Source organism: Dipodomys ordii, unplaced genomic scaffold, assembly GCF_000151885.1.
Source record: "Dipodomys ordii isolate 6190 unplaced genomic scaffold, Dord_2.0 Scaffold72, whole genome shotgun sequence".
NCBI lineage: Eukaryota > Metazoa > Chordata > Mammalia > Rodentia > Heteromyidae > Dipodomys > Dipodomys ordii.
This window is the reverse complement of record NW_012267288.1, coordinates 4,486,572-4,494,614: the sequence shown is the minus strand read 5'-3', so window position 1 is coordinate 4,494,614 and position 8,043 is coordinate 4,486,572. Positions and strand designations below refer to the sequence as shown.

The 8,043-nt window shown below is 46.8% G+C and overlaps 1 pseudogene; it reads right to left on the bottom strand.

Annotated features, from left to right (window-relative positions):
* Nucleotides 1-2,853: 2,853 nt before the first annotated feature.
* Nucleotides 2,854-8,043, bottom strand: part of LOC105991361 — a 5,791-nt pseudogene continuing 601 nt past the window's right edge.

The window sequence follows — 8,043 nt, the reverse complement described above, 5'->3', positions numbered from 1 at the left end:
TTGTTCATTTTCTCCCTAGACAGCATCGCTAGGGTGCTGTGTAGGATGACTAGTGAGAGTAGAGAGGCAAGGTCCCGGCGGGGCCTTGAGGCCAGTTCCTCACAGGAGCAGCTCCTCGGGGCTCACTACCGGGTGCTGAGGACAATCGGTGAGGGGGGCTTTGCCTCTGTCCATCTGGCAAAGCACCTGCCTACAGACAGCCTGGTCGCCGTGAAAACGATCACCAAGAACAAGTGCCCCTCTGTTGACACAGAACTGGACATCTTAAAGTCTGTGGAGCACCCTAACATCATCAAGCTCTACCAGGTGGTAGAGGCAGAGCAGCGGTTGAACTTGGTGATGGAGTACCTCGAGTGAGACATAGCCGACTATGTGTACAAGGTGGGCAGACTGAGGGAGGAGGAGGCCAGGCTTCTGTTTAGGTAGACCATGAGGGCGGTCAAATATTGCCACCACCATGGCATTATTCACTGGAACATCAAGGCAGAAAACATCCTGCTGGACAGCCAGGGCACAGCCAAGCTATGCGACTTTTGTGTCAGTATGTGGTTCCAGCCCCAGCAGGACCTGGATGGGTGGTGCTGGACAATGGCCTATTGGCCCCCTGAATGATCAAGCAGCAAAAATACCAGGATCCCAAGGTGGATGTCTGGAGCTTGGGGATCCTACTCTACTACATGGTGATGGGCGACGTGCCATTTAACAACAGGTCCTGACTCGTACTAAAACATGAAGTGTTAGAGGGCAGGTTAAAATACTACAACATTTATCTGCTGAACTGTGAGATATCTTAGGGTATCTGATGACACCTGACCCTCAAAAGAGACCTGCTGTGAGGCAAGTGTTGCGCCACCCTTGGTTAAAGGCAACACAGGCACGCTCACCACGCCCCAGCCTGAGTGCCCTGGCCCAGCCAGATCCCTCCATCCTAAATGTCATGGCCTATTTCCTGGGTTTTGACACAGACCAGGTTGGGGCAGCCCTGTCTGGTTCCATGGCAGCATACAAAATCCTAAAGCAGCAGCAAGACCAGGGCCAAGACCTGACCGGCCTGGGGAGGCATGCACTTCTTGCGCCTCTGCCTTGCCCCTCAAGTGTATGCAGGACTGGCCAAGCTCAGCACTTGAAGCAAGCCAGTGCTCCCTTGGGCCACTGGGCTGTAGGCCTGTCTACTGAGCAGCAGCAGGAGGGTGGTGGCAGGAAAGACAGAATGTCTGTGTGCCTGCCCTCCATCCTCTGGAGTCCCCGCAACACCAACACAGAGGGCAAGACTGTGAGCAGCAAGGCTGCCCTGGCACCCGCAGCTGCAGCAGCAGCAGCAGCAGCAGCAGCAGAGTCCATGGCGGCAGCAGCCGCAGTAACAGAAGCAACTACACTCCCCATGGCCAAACACAGTGAAATGACCAGCCCGGCCCCTGAGCAGGAGAGGCAGGCAGGCAGCAGACCCAACTCTCTTCCCCCTATATCATATAATACCTGGGTATAGGACAGAAAAAAGAGGTGGAAGTTCAGCTCTGTTGCCCCATCTCCAAAAGCAACTGATCCCAGCGGGAATGACCAAGCAGGGGAGGAGGAGAGCAGCAAGGTGCCCCCAAGTCCTGCACTTGCCAAAACCTCCCTACCATGGGCTCAACCCTTAACATCCACAACAAATGAGCAACTCAGGGGCTGGAGGCACTGGAAGAAGAAAATCACCAGTTGCTTTCGGCGTTTATGTTGCTGCTGCTGCTGCTGCAGGCCTAAAGTGCTTCCTACACACAGTGATTCCTCCTGACAGCCTGGAAACAACTAGGTGGCTACTGAGCTGTGCTCTGTATTTTATCTATACTTCAAGGAAGTCCTTTTTTTAGCTCATCCCCTCTGATCTATAGTGTCCTGGGTGAAAGGGAAGTGTGGAGATACAAACAGAAATGGGGAGAGGGAGAGGGAGCTAAAGGGATAGACTTTCAGAAAGAGATTGTGACTTGTCAGGTGTTGTCCTGTACAATTCAGTCCTGAGTTCCCTTTCTTCCTTCAGCTCAAATGGAAAGGGTGAAAACACATCGCTGTGGTGCTCACCTGGAACACGTGCCATTCAGCCTGCACATGCCTGGAGACAACGGTTCCTTCCTCTGCTCCTACCTCCAACAAACTCCACAGACTTCTTATATTTTTTCATATTGGAAATGATATTTAATTTTTTTCTATATTTTTTGCTTCTCACCAAAATTATTAAATTGATGTTCTCAAAACTTGATCATATAGGTTCTGAGTACTCTTCATTTCTGCATTGGGTACTGATGTTTGGTGGGAGTTCAAGAATGTGACACTGACACTAATTTGTGGTTCGTCTGTACTCCGAGCTATTCAGAGGCCAGAAGCCTTGGAGGATTGATGCTCAAAGAGAAACAGCACACACAAGTCCTTTCTCCAATACTGCCCGCACACAGGAGGGATGGAGAAACTCCAGCAGTACATGTTTTAACCTATTAAGCACAGATAACTGCAAGATCTTGAGTTCTAAACACTAAGAAAAGGACAAGGTGACTCCATGAGTAAAAACCAATTAACAGTGTTTCTCAAAAAAGACCTGAGATGCTTTCAGATCAGAAATGAAGGCTTGAACTCTTCTCCTAGTTTAGGGGTGATGTGTTCTCTTTGGGTTTGATTTTGTACAAGTCCTAGACATTCAGGGCCTGCATGATCTCCTTGAGCTTTTTGTTTGTTTTGCAACAAATCCCTTTATTTGACAAAATGGTACAAATTGAGAGAACTTAGGAAGTTCTGGTAAAATTTATACAAAAGCTAATAACAATCGCCAATATGCCTGCACTGCCTTTGTGTCCGGAAGTCATGTGTGGCTTGGGGGTCAGCTCAAGGCATATCTCTCATCACTTTCTCCCAGAGGGAGCTTGTCAAAGAGACATTCTTCCTCCTGTGCAACTTGTTGACATGGTCACCCAGTTCTTTGATGAACTTCACCTGATAACTCAGGTAATGAGTCTCAATGAAGTCCCACAAGTGCGGATCATTTTTGTCACGGGCCAGTTCCAGCAGTGACTGATTCACACTCTTTTCCATGTGAGGTGCACACTCCATCAATTTCAGCCCACTTTCACCAACATCTCACTCTGGTTTCTAGATATCCTACGGGAAGATGCGGCCACCTCTCTGGTTCTGCAGCTTCATCAGTTTCTCTGCATGTTCTCTCTCTCATGAGACTAGTAAAAAAGTACTTGGCAAAGTTCTTCAGAGACACATCATCTCTGCCAAAGTACCAAGAATTGGGCAGTTAGACATAGGACAGGTAGAGCTCCAGATTGATATGGTGGTAGATGGTGGCCTCTGAGTCCTGGTAGCACTTCAGGTACACCTGGGAGTAAGATTCAGTCCTCAGGGCACCGATAAGAGAGGTGGAGTAGCAATGGGTTAGCACTGGACTGACAACAGAGGCCTCTGGACAAGTTAAGGACACATTGAAGAGGTGGATCAAGGTTAGTAGCTTGGAGCAGGTGACCCAGAATTGTGGTCCAGCACCTGGTTCCCATCAAGCACTGTTGAAGCAGAAAACCCAGCAACATTCAGCAAGGATCCTCTGGCCTCCTTGAGGGTTTTTTGGCTTTTTTTCTCAAGGCTACTTCTACCATGTGAGCCATGGCTCCACTTCTGGATTTACTGGTGTTTACTTCAAGATAACAGTCTCACAACCTGGCTGGCAGAGAACCAAAATCCTCACATCCTAGCATCCGGATATGCTATATTTACAAGTGTAAGATAATAGCACTCAGCAAACTTTCTCTTTTTTTATAGAAGGATAAAGACACTTCTAGGTACAGAAAACAGCTGTCCTAACTCGGCAATAGCAGGTAAACTCCAGTAACAGGAACAGAGACCTATGTATGCTCATAGCTCAGGCATGTTACTTACCTACACCCTTTCTGTTAACCATCTTTACAAAAGAGAGAACTCAAGAGAGTTCCAGAAATAAACAGTGCTAGGGTCAATCCACTACCTCATGACTAACAGGAGAACACATTACAGATAGGGTGCTGGTCACCCACACTTTTAAATCCCACTACTTGGGATGCTAGTGTCTGAGGGTGGAGGTTCAAAGGCAGGCCAAGCAGAAAAGTTTGAGACACTCATATCTGTAGTTATTCTGCAGAAAGGCCTGAGTTGGGGTTTTGGCTCAAATGACTCGTGCTAGTCTTGAGCCACTAAATCCAAGAGAAAGCACAAGACCCTAACTTCAAGCCCAACTCCTGGCACAAGCCAAAGGAAAATACTATGCCACAAAGCTGCTGTCTCAGCCCCCTTCTAAGTGTTTCCACCAAGGGTCTCAGAAAGTTGGTCAATATGGAGGAGCTATTTCACCAAGAGACTCACTCAGAGGATGAAAGAGAAACTCTTCAGAAAGACAAAGAAGATGATCAACTCCACTTCCAAAATACTTGAACTGAATCAAAACTTTGGCAAAGTAGCAGGGTATAAAAGCAATGGCTTTCCTGTATGCCAACAAGGAGAAGAGTTTGGATGAAATCAGGAAAGCTACTCCTTTTTAATGGCCCCACAAAAAATAAAATTCCTAGCAGGTAACTAAGAAGTGAATGACCTCTACAATGAAAACTTTACAAATCTGAAAAAGGAAATCAAAGCAGAAATTAGGATGTGGAAAAACCTCCCATCCTCCTGGATTGGGAGGATTAACACGGTGAAAAGGGCAATATTTCCAAAGGCTAGGTACATATTCGATGTGACACCTATCAATAACCCAACCTAATTTTTCATGGAAATAGAAGAACTAGTCCAAGCAATCACATGGAACAATAAAAGACCCTGAATAGCATAAAAAACCCTTAACAACAAGAACAGCACTGGAGGAATACCAGTAACAAATTTCTAACTCTACTATAAAGCCATAGTAATCTGACACAAGAACAGACATGAGGACCAATGGAATAGCAATGAAGACCCAGAAATGATCATGCAGACCCACAGCCACCTAAGCTTTGATAAGGGAGCCAAAAAATAGAATGTAAGAAAGACAGCCTCTCCAGTAAATTGTGCTGGCAAAATTGGTTAATCACCCTGCAGAAAACTAAACCTAGAGCCTTATATATCACCCTACACCAGAATCAACTCCAAATGGGTCCAAGCCCTCAACGTCAAAGCAGACACCCTGAAAACATTAGGGGAAGCAATAGGAGAAACTCTAGGGCTCCTTGACACGGGCCAAAAATTTTTTTAATAGAGACCCAGAAGCACAACAAATCAAAGAAAGGTTGGAAAAATGGGATTGCATGAAACTGCAGAGCTTCTGCATGGCAAAGGACATAGCTAGCAAGATGAACAGAATGCCCACCGACTGGGAGAAAATCTTCAATGCCATACAATGGACAAGGGTCTCACATCTAAAATATACTTAGAACTCAAAAACCTAAATCCCCCCACAACAAATTCTTAGAGAAACTTCTCTGAAGAGGACATAAGAATGGCCAATAGACACATGAAGAAATGCTCAACTTCTGTAGCCATAAAAGAAATGCAAATCAAAACAGCATTGAGATTCTACCTCACTCTAGTTTGACTGACTATGCTCAAGAAATCTACTAACAACAGATGCTGGAGAGGTTGTGGCCAACAGGAAACCCTACTGTATTGTTTGTGGGAGTGTAAACTTGTTCAACCACTTGGGAAAGCAATATGGAGGTTCCTCAAAAGACTCCACATAGCACTTCCATATGACCCAGCAACCTCACTTGGGGACATTTACCCAAACAAGGATCACATACAAGGCCATACTAAAGTTACCAGCACAACTATGTTATCACAGCATTATTCACCATAGTTAAGCTATGGAACCAACCCAGATGCCCAGGCGTTAGGGGGCAGGTTTATCATACTGAATGGTTTTTTTCCCTGAAGTCTGAGAGAGCTTAGCCTACCTGATGACACTGGATCCTCAAAGGACACCTGGTGTGAGGCAAGTGTTGTGCCACCCTTGGTTTAGGGAAACAGAGGCAACCTCCTGAAGCCCCAATCAGAGGGTCCTAGCCCAGCCGGGTCCGGCTATCCTACACCTCATGGACTCTTACCTGGGCTGTGACCCAGACCAGGTTGGGTTAGCCCTGCCTGGCTCCAAGATAAGTTACTGAATTCTGAAACAGCAGCAAGACCTGGGCCAAGAGCTGACAGGCCTGGTGAAGCATGCACTTCCTTGGCCTCCACCTTGCCACTCACCTGCATGCCAGACATGCCAAACACTGCACTTAAAGAAAGCCAATGCTCCTGTGTGTCACAGGACTGCAGTCTTGCCTGCTGATCACCAGCAGGAGGGTGGTGGCAGGAAAGGCAGGAAGTCTCTGTGCCTACCCTACCTCTTTTGGAGTCCCCGCATTACCAAAACAGAGGAGAAGACTGAGAGCAGCAGCAGTAGCAGTGGAGGCAGCAACAGTGGCAGCAGCAAGGCTGAACAGCGGCAACAGCAACAGCAGCAGCAGCAGCAGCAGCAAATACAGTCCCTATGGCCAATACAGTGAAATGAATAGCTGGGTCCCTAAGCAGAGGAGGCAGGTGGACAGCAGGCTCGACTCTTTCCAACCTATATTACGCAACACCTGGGTATAGGTCAGAAAGAAGAAGAGGAAGATCAGCTCTGTTGCCCCATGTCCAAAAGCATCTGAACACAGTGGAAAGGACTAAGGGGAGGACCAGCAGAGCAGCAAGCCCCCCCATCCCACCCCACAAGTCCTGCACCTGTCAAACCCTCCCTACCATCGCTCAACCCACTATATAGCCACAACATATGAGCAACTCAGGGCCTGGAGGCGCTGGAAGAACAATATCACTAGTTACTTTTGGAGACAATACTGCTGCTGCAGCCTGCCTAACCTGCTTCCTAAGGAAAGTGTTTCCTCCTGACAGCCTGGAAACAAGTAGGTGGCCACTGAACTGTGCTCTCTGTTTTAGCTATAATTCAAGGAAGTACTTTTAGCTCACCCCCTCTGATCTATGGTTACCTGGCTGAAAGGGAAGTGTGGAGATACAAACAGAAGAGGGGAGAGAGAGAGGGATCTAAAGGGATAGACTTTCAGAAAGAAGAGCTTGTGACTTGTCAGGTGTTGTCCTGTGCAATTCAGTCCTGAGTTTGCTCTCTTCCTGCAGCTCAAAAAGAGAGGGTGAAAACACATCGCTGGGGTGCTCACCTGGAACACATGCCATTCAGCCTCACATGCCTGGAGACAAGGCTTCCTTCCTCTACTCCTATCACCAAGAAACTCCACAGACTTCTTTTCCTTAGCTCATATTAGAAATGATTTCTAACATTGTCTCCATTGCATCTCATCAATCTTATTAAATTGAGATTCTCAAAAGTTGATCATACATGTTTTGAGTTAGGATTCTTCATTTCTGCCCTGGGTACTGATGTTTGATGGGAGTTAGTTCAAGAATGGGACAGAGACACTACTTTGTGGCTCTTACTTGTATGTCGAGCTATTTGGAGGCCAGAGTCCTTGGAGGATTGATGCTCAAAGAGAAACAGCACACACACAAGTCCTTTCTCCTATACTGTCCACACACAGGATGGATGGAAGGAGGAGCTCCAGTTAAGCACAGGCAACTTCAAGGTCCTGAGTTCTAAACACTAAGAAAAGGACAAGGTGACTCCATTAGCAGCATCCAATTAACAGTGTCTCTCAAAAAAGACCTGAGATGCTTTCAGATCAGAAATGCAGCCTTGAACTCTTCTCCTATTTTAGGGGTGATGGGTTTTGTTCTGGTTTTCTTTTGTGCAAGTCTTAGAGCTTAGATTCAGGGCCTGCATGCTCTCCTTGAGGTTCTTTTTTATTTGTTTGTTTGTTTGTTTTTTAAGAACTAAATTCCTTTATTTGAAGGAAAGTTACAAATTGAAAGAACTTAGGATGTTCTAGTACAACTTATAAAGAAGGTAACCCCAACCATGCATGCACTGCCTGGTGGCCAGAGGCTTATCTCTCATCACTCTCCCTCAGAGGGTGCTTGTCAAAGAGACATTCTGCCATGCCAGATCAGGGGTTTCCATCC